The 16,967-nt window shown below is 47.2% G+C and overlaps 1 non-coding gene across 1 annotated transcript; it reads left to right on the plus strand.

The window, feature by feature from the left end:
* Window positions 1-501: 501 nt before the first annotated feature.
* Window positions 502-639, plus strand: LOC119948394. Its single transcript, XR_005456793.1, has one exon. It is a non-coding gene; the product is annotated as a small nucleolar RNA SNORA7 (small nucleolar RNA).
* Window positions 640-16,967: the final 16,328 nt, after the last annotated feature.

The raw sequence follows: 16,967 nt of genomic DNA on the forward strand, positions 1-16,967 counted from the left end.
ATTGGACCGATGACATAAAAGAATAGTCAACGATGACTCCAAGTTCTCTTCCCTGAGGCGTGTCTAATATCACCCAGCCCGACATCATGGAACTGTGGTTTGAATGATTTTTCCCTGGTTGCGATGCTTTGCACTTATTCACATTGAAGTCGCCTACCATTTTCAGTGCATTCAGTCAGCTTTGTGAATTCCTCATTCGGATGACCTGCCAGCACCTTAATCTCAATATGTCCCAAACACAGCTCCTCTTGTTTCCTCCTAACCTGTCTCTCCTTCCTAATTTTCCCATCTCTGTCCCTTCTTGACACCATCACCATCCTCCCTGTCCTAGAAGCTCACAATTTCGGCATCATCTTTTACTCCTCTATGTCATTTACCTCTCATATTTAATATGTTTCTAAATCATGACAATTCTTCCTCTGTTCACCAATCCACCCCTTCCTCTCCACCCTTACCGATGCCTGAGTTCAAATCTTCTTTACCGCCGAGTACTGGATTGCCATCCTCTCAGGGTCGCACCTGGAGAGTTTCTGGTACTCTACCAGTCTCGACTATGGGAGGAAGAGTCAAGTGGAGGCATACCCATTCTATTCCTAGCTTGGGCAGTGGCTAGCAAGTGGAAGGCCATCTGCTACAAGTCAAAACTCCCCTGGGCTGGACAGCAGAGGCATGGAAGAGAGTCGAGGGCAGAGACTCAAGTTTACTGTGCAGAAGGGGCAACGGTAAACCACTTCTGTATTTTAACCAACAAAACTCTATGGATACACTACTGGAATGATTGCAGATGGAGGTGGGGCATTCTGGGAGAGATGTGTCCATGGCATCACTGTGGGTCGGAGACGACTCGACAGCATAGGACAAGACAAGACTGGATTACTGATACAGCCACCTCATTACCCTCTCTCAAGCGTCTCTACTCTTCAATCTAGCCTACATATGGCTGCACAGTATTGGCTTCTTCAGACGCTATTTAGACCACATCACTTCCCTCCTCACAAAGCTCCAATGGTTTCCCATGTATTTTCTTAGAAAACACTGGACCATTGATTTCAAAGCTCTCTATCAGATGCCTCCCTCTGACCAATATGCTTTCTCCCACTACACCCAGCTTGCCTTCTTCACTGTAGAAACAGTGTGGCCTAATGGAAAGAGCCCGAGCCTGGGAGTCAGAGGACCTGGGTTCTAATTATGGCTCTGCCTCTTGTCTGCTGGGTGACCTTGGGTGAGTCACTTCACTTCTCTGGGCCTCTGTTCCCTCATCTGCAAAATGGGGATTCAGTCGCTGTTCTCTCTCCGACTTAGACTGGGAGCCCCATGTAGGACCTGATGATCTTTTATCTACTCCAGCGCTTAATACAGTGCTTGGCACATAGCAAGCACTTAACAAATACCAAAATTCTACTTCTTATTAGCCAGAATCCTCCTGCATCAGCCACTTAAGCGTTAGATGTGACTCCATTGTTGGGTAGGGATCATCCCCCTGGCCTGGAATGCCCTCCCTCTGCCCATCTGCCAAGCTAGCTCTCTTCCTCCCTTCAAGGCCCTACTGAGAGCTCACCTCCTCCAGGAGGCCTTCCCAGACTGAGCCCCCTCCTTTCTCTCCCCCTCCTCCCACTCTCCATCCCCCCGTTTTACCTCCTTCCCTTCCCCACAGCACCTGTATATATGTATATATGTTTGTACATATTTATTACTCTATTTATTTATTTATTTTACTTGTACCTATCTATTCTATTTATTTTATTTTGTTAATATGTTTGGTTATGTTCTCTGTCTCCCCCTTCTAGACTGTGAGCCCACTGTTGGGTAGGGACTGTCTCTATATGTTGCCAACTTGTACTTCCCAAGCGCTTAGTACAGTGCTCTGCACACAGTAAGCACTCAATAAATACGATTGATTGATTGATTGATTGATTGAAATTGAACTTTCCAAGTGCTTAGTATAGTGCTCTGCCCACAGTAAGTGCTCAATAAATACGATTGAATGAATGAAAACAAACATAACAATTATTATTACGCCTTCCAAGTTTTTGAGTCTCCTGCCACTGATCACTTCCTTACTAGGCCTGTCATACCACAGGGTACTCCTTAACCCTTTAGCACTCTTGAACCACATGTATTTCCTCCTTCAAAGCTCTCCTAAAAAGTCACCTCCTCCAAGAGTCATTCTCTGATCAATCCTCTCCCTCCCTGGTCATAATAATAATAATAATAATAGTAATGGTATTTGTTAAGTGCTTATTATGTGCCAAGCACTGTTCCAAGCACTGGGAGAGATACAATGTAATCAGGTTGTCCCACATGGGCTCACAGTCTTAATCCCCATTTTACAGTTGAGGTAACTGAGGCACAGACAAGTGAAGTGACTTGCCCAAAGTCACATAGCTAAGTGGCAGAGCTGGGATTAGAACCCATGACCTCTGACTCCCAAGCCCGTGCTCTTTCCACTAAGCCATGCTGCTTTGCTGCCATCAGTTATTTGAACATTTATGGATATTTTTTATGGTATTTGTTAAGTACTTACTATGTGCCAGGCACTATACTAAGCACTGGATTAGATATGAGATAATCAGATTGGACACAGTCCATGCCCTTCTTGGGGCTTACAGTCTTAATCGCCATTTTACAGATGAGGGAACTGAGGCACAGAGAAGCTAAGTGATTTGCTCAAGGTCACTCAGCAGACAGATGGCAGAGCCGGGATTAGAACCCAGGTCCTCTGACTTCCAGGCCCGGGCTCTATTCTACTTCTATTCTACTTCTACACTACTGCCACAGTCGTAAGACATTTCTCAAGAGTTGCTACCAGAACCTTGATTTGCTGATACAGTCAATTGCTATAATAAAGTTATGTTATGGTTTCCTACATGTCTTCTCTATCTGATAGGCAGCAAAGATAAAGTTTGCTGTCCTCGGTGGCAATCCACAGACACATTTTGATTCCTGAAGTGGCTGACGCAGGAAGATTCTGGCTGATTTTTAAGTAGAATTTTGATATTTGTTAAGTGCTTATTAAGTGCAAAGCACTGTATTATGCACTGGGGTAGATACAAGATTGTCAGGTCCCACACGGGACCCACAGTCTAAGTAGGAGGAAACTGAGGCACAGGGAAATGCAGTGACTTACCCAAGACAACACGTGCCATGCTGCTCCCCACTGTAGTAAGCGCTGGGGTAGATACAAGATCAGCAGGGTGATAATAATCCTCAAAAATCTCCAGTGGCTACCAATCAATCTGCGCATCAGGCAGAAACTCCTCACCCTGGGCTTCAAGGCTCTCCATCACCTTGCCCCCTCCTACCTCACCTCCCTTCTCTCCTTCTACAGCCCACCCCGCACCCTCCGCTCCTCTGCCGCTAATCTCCTCACCATACCTCGTTCTCGCCTGTCCCGCCATCGACCCCCGGCCCACGTCATCCCCCGGGCCTGGAATGCCCTCCCTCTGCCCATCTGCCAAGCTAGCTCTCTTCCTCCCTTCAAGGCCCTATTGAGAGCTCACCTCCTCCAGGAGGCCTTCCCAGACTGAGCCCCTTCCTTCCTCTCCCCCTTGTCCCCCTCTCCATCCCCCCTTCTTACCTCCTTCCCTTCCCCACAGCACCTGTATAAATGTATATATGTTTGTACATATTTATTACTCTATTTATTTATTTATTTTACTTGTACATATCTATTCTATTTATTTTATTTTGTTAGTATGTTTAGTTTTGTTCTCTGTCTCCCCCTTTTAGACTGTGAGCCCACTGTTGGGTAGGGATTGTCTCTATATGTTGCCAATTTGTACTTCCCAAGCGCTTAGTACAGTGCTCTGCACATAGTAAGCACTCAATAAATGCGATTGATGATGATGATGATGATAATAAGGAGAAACAGCGTGGCTTTGAGGCTAGAGCCCGGGCCTGGGAGTCAGGACCTCGGTTCGAATTCTGCCTCCGCCACACATCCGCTGGGTGACCTAGTGGATAGAGCAAGTGGCGGAGCCAGGATTATAACCCAGGTCCTCTGACTCTTAGGCCCGGAGTCTTTCCACTAAGCCATGAGGTTGGCTTAAATCTTGTGAAGAATAGAAAGGGGTGGGTTGCCTTGATAGTTTCTCTGTTCAGATCTCTCGCTTTTCTACTTGAAGATGGCGACGAAAGTATGATCTCTGTGCCTTTCTTCTTTGTTCCCTTGTTGAAGAAAATATTATTTTAGCTGGCTGAAGGGAACAACCTCTTCCAGCTTATAGGTCTTGGCATTTGTCGGATCATTACCATTCTTCAAGGGTTTGATTGCAGTGGTGATTTCCTCAAAGTTGGAACTAAGGCCATCTCGTCACATGTTGGCAAGTTCTCAGTTCTTCATAAAGCTTTAGCCATATGATGGTGTAAAGTCGGTGTGGGATGTTGTTGCTACCTCTGAGGAATTAGGGAACACATCTACTAACTCTCTTGCATTGTAATAATAACATTAACAATTATGATATTTGTTAAGCACTATGTGCCAGGCACCGTACTAAGCACTGGGGTGGATACGAGCAAATCGGGTTGGATGCAGTCCCTGTCCCACGTTGGGCTCACAGTCTCAATCCTCATTTTACAGATGAGGAAACTGAGGCCCAGAGAAGTGAAGGGACTTGCCCAAGGTCACACAGCAGACAAGTGGCGGAGTCAGGATTAGAACCCATGACCTTCTGACTCCCAGGCCCGTGCTTTATCCACTATGCCATGTACTCTTCCAAGCTCTTAGTACAGTGCTCTGCAAACAGTAAGCGTTCACTAAATACCATTGATTAACTGGCTGAGGGTAAGCGCTTAACAAATTCATTCAATCGTATTTATTGAGTGCTTACTGTGTGCAGAGCACTGTACTAAGTGCTTGATATCATCATCACTTGGTCGTTCTGTTTTTCCCAAGTGTTTGGTACAGTGCACTGCACCCAATAAATACTCCTCTTCCTCCTTCTTCTTCTTTTCCTATGACTACTACTGCTGATAATAATTATGGTACTTGTTACTATGTGCCAAGCACTGTTCTAAGAGCTGGGGTAGATACGAGTTAATCAGGTTGGACACAGTCCCTGTCTCATATGGGGCTCACAGTTTAAGGAGGAAAGAGTAGGAGCTAATCCTTATTTACCCAGATGAGGTAACTGAGGCACAGAGAAGTGAAGCGACGTGCCCAAGGTCACACAGCAGACAAGTGGTGGAGCTGGGTTTAGAATCCAGGTCCTCCTGACTTCCAGGCCCAGTCTCTTTCCACTAGGCCTCACTGCTTCCAATCTATTATTACAGACTCCACTGGGCACACTCTGAAACATGAAAGTAACTTCTCCTAATTCTGCCTTGCCACTTCCTGCTGGAGACCTTTGGATTCCCAGGGCTGGGAACTTCCCCTCGCTTTCCACCTAAGGTACTTCCTCTCTGCTCCACTCCTGGGTTCCTTTTCCGCCCCTCCTCTCTCTGTTGTACTCTCCCAAGCTCTTAGTACACAGTAAGCGCTCAGTAAATATGACTGACTGACTTACCCCATCTCCAGGCAGGAGACTTGGCAGCCCTTTAACCTGCTGTTAAGTTAAAGTGAATATGTGACAAGAAATGCTGCACTATGACATTGATGATGACGATGTTGATGCCTGTATCCTTTCCTGAGGTAAATTGCCAGTTGGTTATGGGACCCAAGCCCCCAGCCTCCATTTCTCTAACAAAAGTACTGTTCAGTTCAATCGTATTTACTGAGCAAAGCACTGTGTGCAAAGCACTGTACTACTGCCCTGCTAATGCTTACTATCTCCCTCACTGGGCTGTTTTGAGCAGTTGCCGGTGGTTGCTTTGAACCAATCAAACAAGTGCATTGCCCCACCTCTATTTTCTTGTTACGGTATTTGTTAAGCATTTACTAGGTGCCGGGTACTGTACTAAGCACTGGGGTAGATATAAGCAAATCGAGGTTGACCCAATCTATGTTCCACACAGGGCTCACAGCCTTAATCCCCATTTTACGGATGGCATGACTGAGGCACGGAGAAGTTAAAGCGACTTGCCCATGGTCACACAGCAGACAAGAGGCAGAGCTGGGATTAGAACCCAGGTCCTTCTGAATCCCAGGCCTGTGATCTATTCACTAGGCCAAACTGCTTCTCTATTCCCGGTCAGCCCCATTAGAGACTGTAAGCTCGTTATGGGCAGCGAGCATGTCCGCTAATCTTGTACTGTACTCAATCAATCAATCAATCAATCATATTTATTGAGCACTTACTGTGTGCAGAACACTGTACTAAGCTCTTGCGAAGTACAAGTCGGCAACACATAGAGACAGTCCCTACCCAACAGCGGGCTCACAGTCTAGAAGGGGGAGACAGAGAACAAAACCAAACATACTAACAAAATAAAATAAATAGAGTAGATATGTACAAGTAAGATAAATAAATAAATAAATAGAGTAATAAATATGTACAAACATATATATATATATATATATACAGGTGCTGTGGGGAAGGGAAGGAGGTAAGATGGGGGGATGGAGAGGGGGACAAGGAGGAGAGGAAGGAAGGGGCTCAGTCTGGGAAGGCCTCCTGGAGGAGGTGAGCTCTCAGTAGGGCCTTGAAGGGAGGAAGAGAGCTAGCTTGGCGGATGGGCAGAGGGAGGGCATTCCAGGCCCGGGGGATGACGTGGGCCGGGGGTCGATGGCGGGACAGGCAAGAACGAGGCACAGTGAGGAGATTAGTGGCAGAGGAGCGGAGGGTGCGGGCTGGGCTGTAGAAGGAGAGAAGGGAGGTGAGGTAGGAGGGGGCGAGGTGATGGAGAGCCTTGAAGCCAAGGGTGAGGAGTTTCTGCCTGAGGCGCAGATTGATTGGTAGCCACTGGAGATTTTTGAGGAGGGGAGTAACATGCCCAGAGCGTTTCTGGACAAAGACAATCCGGGCAGCAGCATGAAGTATGGATTGAAGTGGGGAGAGACACGAGGATGAGAGATCAGAGAGAAGGCTGATGCAGTAGTCCAGACGGGATAGGATGAGAGCTTGAACGAGCAGGGTACTCGTCTAAGCACTTAGCACTGTGCTCTGCACATAGTAACTGCTCACTAAATAGATTGATATTTCTCAAGTGCTGACTGTGTGCAGAGCACTGTACTAAGCACTTGGGAAAATACAACAATCAGTGGTATTTATTGAGTGCTTACTGTGTGCAGAGCACTGTGCTAAGTGCTTGGGAGAGTACATTAGAACAATATAACAGACACATAAGAGTTGGTAGACACACTCCCTGCCCTCCAGGAGTTTACAGTCTAGTCGGGGAGAGCTCTCTCTGGAATAAAGGCACTATTTAAGATCAACAGCTGTCACTGTTATTGTTATTATCATTAATAATCACATTTATTGAGCAGTTACTGTGAGCAAAGCACTGTACTAAGCGCTTGGGAGAGTACAATATAGCATCAAACACATTCCCTGCCCACAACGAGCTCACAATCTAAGGGAGGAGACAGACATTAACATAGATAAATTAATAGATAAATACATTACAGATATAAACAGCTATATACATATGTATATGTATACACTCCTTTCCCTGTAAATCCATATTAGTCCCTCACAGAGGTCTCCGCTCTCTTGACCCCATCCATCATTCTGAGAGCCTCACACCACACCCACCCACCTCACCTCCCTCTCCTCTCTACCCAATCTTGATGATCAGATTACTGCTCTCAACTCTACCCTTTCTACTCAGCTAGACTCACTCGCTCCCCTTTCCCTTCGCCACTCTCGTACCACTAACCCACAGCCCTGGATCACTGCCACTGTCCGCCTCCTTCGCTCTTATGCTCGAGCTGCCGAACGCTGCTGGCGAAAGTCTAAACACCATGCCAACCTCAGTCACTTCAAGTTTATCCTTTCCTGCCTTAACTCAGCCCTCTCCTCTGCCAGACAAAACTATTTCTCCTCCCTTATTGACACCCATGCCCATCATCCCCGTCAGCTCTTCCGTACATTCAACTCCCTTCTCAGGCCCCCGGTTCCTCCCTCTCCTCCTTCCCTCACCCCCAACGATCTGGCCTCCTACTTCATTAACAAAATTAAATCCATCAGGTCCGACCTCCCCAAAGTCACTCCCCCCCTTCTCCAACCCCCCGGCTCTCAACACTCTCTGCTACTCTCCCATCCTTTCCAGCAGTATCCTCAGAGGAGCTCTCCTCCCTCCTCTCATGTGCTACTCCGGCCACCTGTGCTTCTGACCCCATTCCCTCTCATCTCATGAAATGTCTCTCTCCGTCCCTTCTCCCCTCCTTAACTTCCATCTTCAACCGCTCACTCTCCACTGGTTCCTTCCCCTCTGCCTTCAAACATGCCCATGTCTCTCCCATCCTAAAAAAACCCTCTCTTGACCCCACCTCACCTTCTAGTTATCGCCCCATCTCCCTCCTACCATTCCTTTCCAAACTCCTTGAACGAGTTGTCTACACGTGCTGCCTCAAATTCCTCAACACCAACTCTCTCCTCCACCCCTTCCAGTCTGGCTTCCGTCCCCTACATTCCACAAAAACTGCCCTCTCAAAGGTCACCAATGACCTCCTGCTTGCCAAATCCAACGGCTCATACTCTATCCTAATCCTCCTCGACCTCTCGGCTGCCTTCGACACTGTGGACCACCCCCTTCTCCTCAACACGCTATCCAACCTTGGCTTCTCAGACTCCGTCCTCTCCTGGTTCTCTTCTTATCTCTCCCGTCATTCATTCTCAGTCTCTTTTGCAAGCTCCTTCTCCCCCTCCCATCCCCTTACTGTGGGAGTTCCCCAAGGTTCATTTCTTGGTCCCCTTCTGTTCTCGATCTACACTCACTCCCTTGGTGACCTCATTCGCTCCCACGGCTTCAACTATCATCTCTACGCTGATGACACCCAAATCTACATCTCTGCCCCTGCTCTCTCCCCCTCCCTCCAGGCTCGCATCTCCTCCTGCCTTCAGAATATCTCCATCTGGATGTCTGCCCGCCACCTAAAACTCAACATGTCCAAGACTGAATTCCTTGTCTTCCCTCCCAAACCCTGCCCTCTCCCTGACTTTCCCATCACTGTTGACGGCACTACCATCCTTCCCGTCTCACAAGCCCGCAATCTTGCTGTCATCCTCGACTACACTCTCTCATTCACCCCTCACATCCAAGCCATCACCAAAACCTGCCGGTCTCAGCTCCGCAACATTGCCAAGATCCGCCCTTTCCTCTCCATCCAAACCGCTGCCCTGCTCGTTCAAGCTCTCATCCTATCCCGTCTGGACTACTGCATCGGCCTTCTCTCTGATCTCCCATCCTCGTGTCTCTCCCCACTTCAATCCATACTTCATGCTGCTGCCCGGATTATCTTTGTCCAGAAATGCTCTGGGCATGTTACTCCCCTCCTCAAAAATCTCCAGTGGCTACCAATCAATCTGCGCATCAGGCAGAAACTCCTCACCCTGGGCTTCAAGGCTCTCCATCACCTCGCCCCCTCCTACCTCAACTCCCTTCTCTCCTTCTACAGCCCAGCCCGCACCCTCCGCTCCTCTGCTGCTAATCTCCTCACCGTGCCTCGTTCTCGCCTGTCCCGCCGTCAACCCCCGGCCCACGTCATCCCCCTGGCCTGGAATGCCCTCCCTCTGCCCACCCGCCAAGCTAGCTCTCTTCCTCCCTTCAAGGCCCTACTGAGAGCTCACATCCTCCAGGAGGCCTTCCCAGACTGAGCCCCCTCCTTCCTTTCCCCCTCTTCCGCCTCTCCATCCCCCTGTCTTACCTCCTTCCCTTCCCCACAGCACCTGTATATATGTATATATGTTTGTACATATTCATTACTCTATTTATTTATTTTACTTGTACATATCTATTCTATTTATTTTATTTTGTTAATATGTTTGGTTTTGTTCTCTTTCTCCCCTTTCTAGACTGTGAGCCCACTGTTGGGTAGGTACTGTCTCTATATGTTGCCAACTTGTATTTCCCAAGCGCTTAGTACAGTGTTCTGCACACAGTAAGCACTCAATAAATATGATTGATTGATTGATTGAAGGGAGAGAGGATGAATGAAGGAGCAAGTATGAGCGGCGCAGAAGGGAGTGGGAGAAGAATAGAGGAGGGTTTAGTCAGGGCAGGCTTCCTGGAGGAGATGTGCCATCAATAAGGCTTTGAAGTGGGGGAGTGGGAGGTGTCTGTTAACAATAATAATAATAATGATGGCATTTATTAAGCGTTTACTGTGTGCAAAGCACTGTTCTAAGTGCTGGGGTGGTTACAAGGTGATCAGGTTGTCCCACGGGGGGCTCACAGTCTTAATCCCCATTTTACAGATGAGGTAACTGAAGCACAGGGAAATTAAGTGACCTGCCCAAAGTCACATAGCTGACAATTGGCGGAGACAGGATTTGAACCTATGACCTCTGACTCCAAAGCCCGTGCTCTTTCCACTGAGCCACGCTGCTTCTCATGAACTTCTCATTTGTTGAAGTGAATATGTTATAAGTTATTAACAATAAATCAATAGAAGTCACAATTATCTGTTATTCAAAGCTAATAGGAATTTGCAGTCTGTGTCTGGGTGTCTCAGCTGCTCTCCCTGTTTCCTTCCCAGTTGGGCTTCCTCCATGCTTACTGCCTCTCCCTCTGCAGTTAGAGAAGCAGCGTGGCCTAAGTGGCTGGAGCCCGGGCCTGGGCGTCTGAAAGTCCTGGGTTCTAATCCTGGCTCTACCACTTGTCTTCTGGGTGACCTTGGTCAAGTCACTTTGCTTCTCTGGGCCTCAGTCACCTCCTCTGGAAAATGGGGATTGAGAGTGTGAGCCCCATGTGGGACAGGGACTGTGTCCAACCCGATGATCTTGTATCTACCCCAGTGCTTAGTACAGTCCCTGGCATATAGTAAGCACTTAACAAATACCACAATTATTGTTATTATTCTTGTTGCTATTCTCTGGGCCTCAGTCATCTCATCTGTAAAATGGGAATTAAGACTGTGAGTCCCATGTGGGACAGGGACTGTGTCCAACCCGATTTGCTTGTATTCCACCCCAATCAATCGTATTTATTGAGTGCTTACTGTGTGCAGAGCACTGTACTAAGCGCTTGGGAAGTACAAGTTGGCAACAACCCCAGTGCTGAGAATGGTGCCTGGCACATAGTAAATGCTTAACGAATACCACTGTTATTAATATGATTATTATTGCTATTATCATCATCATTATCATTCTTATTATCATCCCGCTGGTGCCAGGCTCTCGGGCTCCAACCGCCTATCTCTCCATGGTTCTCCTCCTCTTGTTGCAATTTGACCTACTTTCCTTTCCCCTTTTCTCCCATTCCTGGTTCGTCTCCAGCTTCTGTCCCACCTGGCTCAACCCTCCCAACCAATAAGTGCTTTGGAGCTATATCGAAGCCAAGCTCTTTGTGGAGAGGGATCACATCTGTCAACTCTATTGTCCTCTTCCAAGCTCTCAGTTCCTTCTCAGGGTCGCACCTGGAGAGTTTCCAGTCCTCTACCAATCTTGGCTCCGGGAGGAAGAGTCAAGCAGAGGCCTACACATTGCTAGCTTGGACAGTGGCTAGCGAGTGGAAGGCCACCTGCTACAAGTCAAAACTCACCCGTGCTGGGAGGCAGTGGCATGGGAGAGATTCGAGGGCAGAGACTCAACTTGACTGCGCAGAAGGAGAAAATGGTAAACTGCTTCCGGATTTTTACCAGGAAGGCTCTCTGGATCCACTACCAGAACAATTGCAGATGGAGGTGGGGCGTTCTGGGAGAGATGCATCCGTGGTGTCATTATGGGTCGGAGACGACTCGACGGCATAAGACAAGACAAGAAGCTCTCAGTCCAGTGCTCAGCACACAGTAGACTGGAAGCTCTGAGGGGCAGGGATTGTGTTTATTCACTCGGACTCTCCCAAGCTCTCAATACAGTGCTCTGCACACAGTAGACTGTAAGTTCATTAAGGGCAAGATTTCTGTCTACTCACTCTATTGTCTTCTCCCAAGCTTTCAGCATAGTGCTCTGCACACAGTAGACCACAAGCTCCTTAAGGGCAGGGATCATGTCTATACACTCCTGTACTCTCCTAAGCGATCAGTACAGTGCTCAGCACACGGCAGACTGTAAACTACTAGAGGGCAGAGATCTTGTCTACTCACTCTATTGGACTCTCCTAAGTGCTTAGTACAGTGCTCTGCACAAAGCAACTGTTCAGTAAATTCTACTGCTACTACTACTAGTACTACTACTTCTTCTCCTCCTGCTCCTACTATATTACTACTCCTACTCAGCAGAGGAAGTTATGAGTGAATGCCAGACCTTTTAAGTTCCTGGGTGTATTTAGCACTTGGGGGAGAATCCCGCCAAGTGAGGCAGGGAACCAGAAAAGAAGGGGGACCTAATCTTAACCATGTCTTCCTCGTTTCAATCTAGGCTGATATTTTTGAAAAATGAGCAGACGGTTGAACTAGTGTGTAGAAGCGGAGAAAAAATCATTACAGAAACCTTTTAACTTGAATGCAACCTTTGCTCTCTTTTCTCTTTCTGGCATATCTGCTTTCACCCTGTGGGCTGGTGAGGTCACAGCTGCAAACCAAGCTTTGTGTGTTCTTGGGGCTCATTATTCATTATTTTTCATTGGCTAAATCTATTCTAAGCCTATGGTTACGGAGGAAATGGTCACTGGAGGAAGAAGAGAAGCATGGAGAAGAAGCAAAGCCTATTTAAATGGGAGACTGCTCTAATCAAAATTGAGGTCAGTCAATCATTCAGTGGTATTTATTAGGCACTTGCTCACAGTCTAAGTAGGAGGGTGAGGAGGCAATCCCTCTTTTAAAGATGAAGAAACTGAGGCACAGGGAAGTTAAGTGACTTACCCATGGTTAGTAATATTTATTGAGCTCTTACAGTGTGCACAGCATTGTACTAAGTGTATGGGAGAGTACAATATAACAGTAAACAGACACATTCCCTGCCTACAGCAAGCTTAGAGTCTAGATGGGGAACTAGACACTATAATAATAATAATAATGATGGCATTTATTAAGTGCTTACTATGTGCAAAGCACTGTTCTATGCACTGGGGAGGTTACAAGGTGATCAGATTGTCCCACGGGGGGCTCACAGTCTTCATCCCCATTTTACAGGTGAGGTAACTGAGGCACAGAGAAGTTAAGTGACTTGCCCAAAGTCACACAGCTGGCAATTGGTGGAGCCAGGATTTGAACCCCTGACCTCCGACTCCAAAGCCCATGCTCTTTCCACTGAGCCACGCTGCTTCTCACTAGTAGAAATAAATTACAGATGTGCCATAAATGCTGAAGGGCTGGGAGGGGGTATGAATAAAGGGAGCAAGTCAGGAGGACGCTGAAAGGCGTGAGAGAAGAGGAAAGGAGGGCGTAGTCAGGGAAGGCCTCTTGGAGGGAATGTGCCTTGGAGAAGGCCTTGAAGGTGGGAAGAGTAATTGTCTGTCAGATAGGAAGAGGTGGGGGGGTGTTCCAGCCCAGAGGCAGAACATGGGCGAGAGGTAGGCGGAGAGATAGATGAAATCGAAGTACAGTGAGAAGGTTAGCATTAGAGGAGCCAAGTGTGCGGGCTCGGTAGTAGTAGGAGAGTAGCGAGGTGAGATTGGAGGCGGAAAGGGGTCACACAGCAGACAAGTGGTGTAGTAGAGATCGGAACCCAGGTCCTCTGACTCCCAGGCCCAGGCTTTTCCCACTAGGTCATGCTGTTTCTCTTAGAGAAGTGAAGTGACTTGCCCAAGGTCACACAGCAGGCAAGTGGCAGAGCCAGGATTAGAAACTAGATTGGAACACAGGTCCCCTGACTCCCAGGCCCAGGCTCTTTCCATGAGGCCAGGCTGTGTGCCAAATAGATATTTGCTGGCTTGTCGAATGTAACATATCAAGTTAATTGGGAAAAAACCCAAAATGCAAGCGTCTAGCTGGACAGGCCAAAGATCAGTCTCTTTGTGTGTACAGTGGCTTTACAAAATCTGCCATCTTCAAAAACTTCTTTGAAATCGGCAGTGAATGAGGGATGCCACCATGTCCTATAGGGGTCATATGCAGAATCCCTTTTGAGATCTGGGTAGGCATTATGTTTGGGACTACAGGGGCATCAGCCCCAGTGTGGATTGGCAGAATTCAAAGGCAGCATATAAGTTGGAAAAGAAGGCACCTCCATTTCTATTCTGTGTGGGAAGACAAGTCAGACACAAAGAATGGCTTGGGCTAGCGATTTTGCTTTGAGGTATTCTCTCCTATTAAACCCAAGAGAACAGTTTGTCAGGTTCATTTCTGCAGGAGTGTAATAGCTTTAACCTTGCCATCGACAGAGTAGGTGTGGTGAAAAGACCCTGGTTGTTTTCAAAATATCAAGCGCACGGTGAGCGGGATTACTTTGGGAAAGGTGCGCCTTGGAATTTTTCCGAAAGCAGAAAATTCTAGGTATCAGCAGTGGATGAATATTGGGTGCTGAGATAGCCCTGAAAATTATACCCAGCCCCATCAAGATAGGTAGCCGGGGAGGAGGCATGTAATAAGATTACATTTATGACTGCCTCATGGTTCAGTTGTGGCCAACGTGACTAGGGATTATCCCACAGTCTTGGAGGAAACAGATGGACTCAGTGCTTAGAACAGTGCTTGGCACGTAGTAAGTGCCTAACAAATACCATCATCATTATTATTATTATTGAAGAGCCTTCTCTCTGTTTCCTCCAAAAGGGTAAGCTTCTTGTGGGCAGGGAAAGCATCACACATCTCTGTTGTATTCTCCCGAGTGGTCGGTACCACTGTCCCTCAGTGCATCTACCGTTACTAACACTACTATTAATAATTGTGGTATTTATTAAGCACTTACTGTGTGCCAAGCACTGTGCTAAGAGCTGGGGTAGATGTAAGGTAATCAGGCTGGACACAGTCTCTGTCCCACATGGGGCTCACAGTCTTCATCCCCATTTTACAGATGAGGTAACTGAGGCCTAGTGAGGGTTATATTGTTATAGCATACTCTCCCAAGTGCTTAATACAGTGCTATGCAAATAGTGAGCACTTAATAAATACGATTGATTGATTGATATCCTTCTACTCGATGGCCTCCCTTGACTGTAATTTATTTCATCAATCAATCAATCGGATTGATTGAGCACTTACTTTGTGCAGAGCACTGTACTAAGCACTCGGGAGAATGTGGTATACCAGAGTTGGAAGACACGCTCCCTGCCCATATGGAGCTTACCGTCTAGAGTGGTAGACAGATGTTAAAATAAATAAATTATGGGTAAGTGTGTAAATGCTGTGGGGCTGAGGGTAGGGTGAATACATTTTAATGTCTGTCTTCCCCATGAGATTTTAAGTCCCATGAGGGCAGGGATCATGTATACTTTACTATAGTTTTCCAATCGCTTCCAAGCCTAGCCTGCAAACCTCACCCCTCTAGCGCCAGTTTGCTCACTGTGCCTCTGTCATAAGTGCCATCATTATTATAATTATTATTATCTATCTCACCACTGACCCCTTTCTCTCATGAGAACCAAAGTGGTTTAGTGGAAAGAGCAAAGGCTTGGGAGTCACAGGACATGGGTTCTAATCCCGCCTCTGCCACTTGTCTGCCTTGTGACCTTAGGCAAGCCACTTAACTTCTCTGTGCCTCAGTTACCTCATCTGAAAAATGGGGATTAAGACTGTGAGCCCCACACGGGACAACCTGATTACCTCGTATCTACCCCGGTACTTAGAACGGTGCTTGGCACATAGTAAGCATAATTATTATTATTATTATTATCCTCCTTCTGGCCTGGAACTCCTTCCCCCTTCATATGCAACAGACCACCGCTCTCCCCCTCTCCAAAGCCTTATTCAAATCACATCCTCTAGATTGTAAGATTGTTATGGGCAGGGAATGAACTCAGTTGTATTGTACTCTCCCAAGTGCTTAGTCCAGTGTTCTGCACACAGTTAGTGATCAATAAATACCATTGGGGATAATCTCCTCCAAGAGGCCTTCCCGCATTTCTCCTTCTCCCTTTCCCTTCTGCATCACCTATGCACTGGGATGTGTCCCCTTTAAGAGCGTTCAATCATGTCATTCATTCATTCATTCAATCGTATTTATTGAGCACTTACTGTGTGCAGAGCACTGTACTAAGCACTTGAGAAGTACAGTTCAGCAACAAATAGAGACAGTCCCTGTCCACAATGGGCTCACAGTTTAGATATTCACCCCATCTTCAGCCCCACAGCATATCCATCATTTATTTATATCCACGTCTGTTTGCCCTTCTAACTGTAAGCTCCTTCAGTCAATGAATCAATCAATGATATTTATTGAGCGTTTACTGTGTCCAAAGCACTGTACCAAGAAGTTGGGAGAGTACAATAGAACAGTCAGACATGTTCCCTGCCCACAAGCACCTTACAGTCTAGAATCTTACAGTCTTCTCTCCTTGCGGGCTGGGAACGTGTCTGCCATCTCTGTTCTGTCCTCTCCCAAGTTCTTAGCACAGTGCTCTGCACACAATAAACACTCAATAAACGTGATGTGGGTTCCAATCCTGGCTCCACCACTTGTCTGCTGTGTGACCTTAGGCAAATCACTTTACATGTCTGTGCCTCAGTTGTCTTGTCTTATGCTGCCAAATCCTCTCTGAGCCATAGCGACTCCATGGACACAGCTCTCTCAGAACGACCTGCCTCCATCTGCAATTGTTTTGGTTGGGGATCCATAGAGTTTTCTTGGGAAAAACCCAAAAGTGGTTTACCATTGCCTCCTTCTGTGCAGCAAATTTGAGTCTCCACCCTCGACTCTCTCCCTTGCCGCTGCTGGCCAGGTGTCTCATCTCCCATTCCCTTCTGCAACAGTCTGAATTGCTCCCTTTGCTCTTCCTCCCTCTCAGCCCCGTAGCAATTATGTACATAGCTGTCATGTATTTATTTGTATTGATGTCTGTTTTCCCCCACTCTAGACAGTAAGCTTGTTGTGGGGCAGGAATGTCACTGT

This window comes from Tachyglossus aculeatus, chromosome X4 (assembly GCF_015852505.1).
Source record: "Tachyglossus aculeatus isolate mTacAcu1 chromosome X4, mTacAcu1.pri, whole genome shotgun sequence".
In the NCBI taxonomy this organism is placed as follows: domain Eukaryota; kingdom Metazoa; phylum Chordata; class Mammalia; order Monotremata; family Tachyglossidae; genus Tachyglossus; species Tachyglossus aculeatus.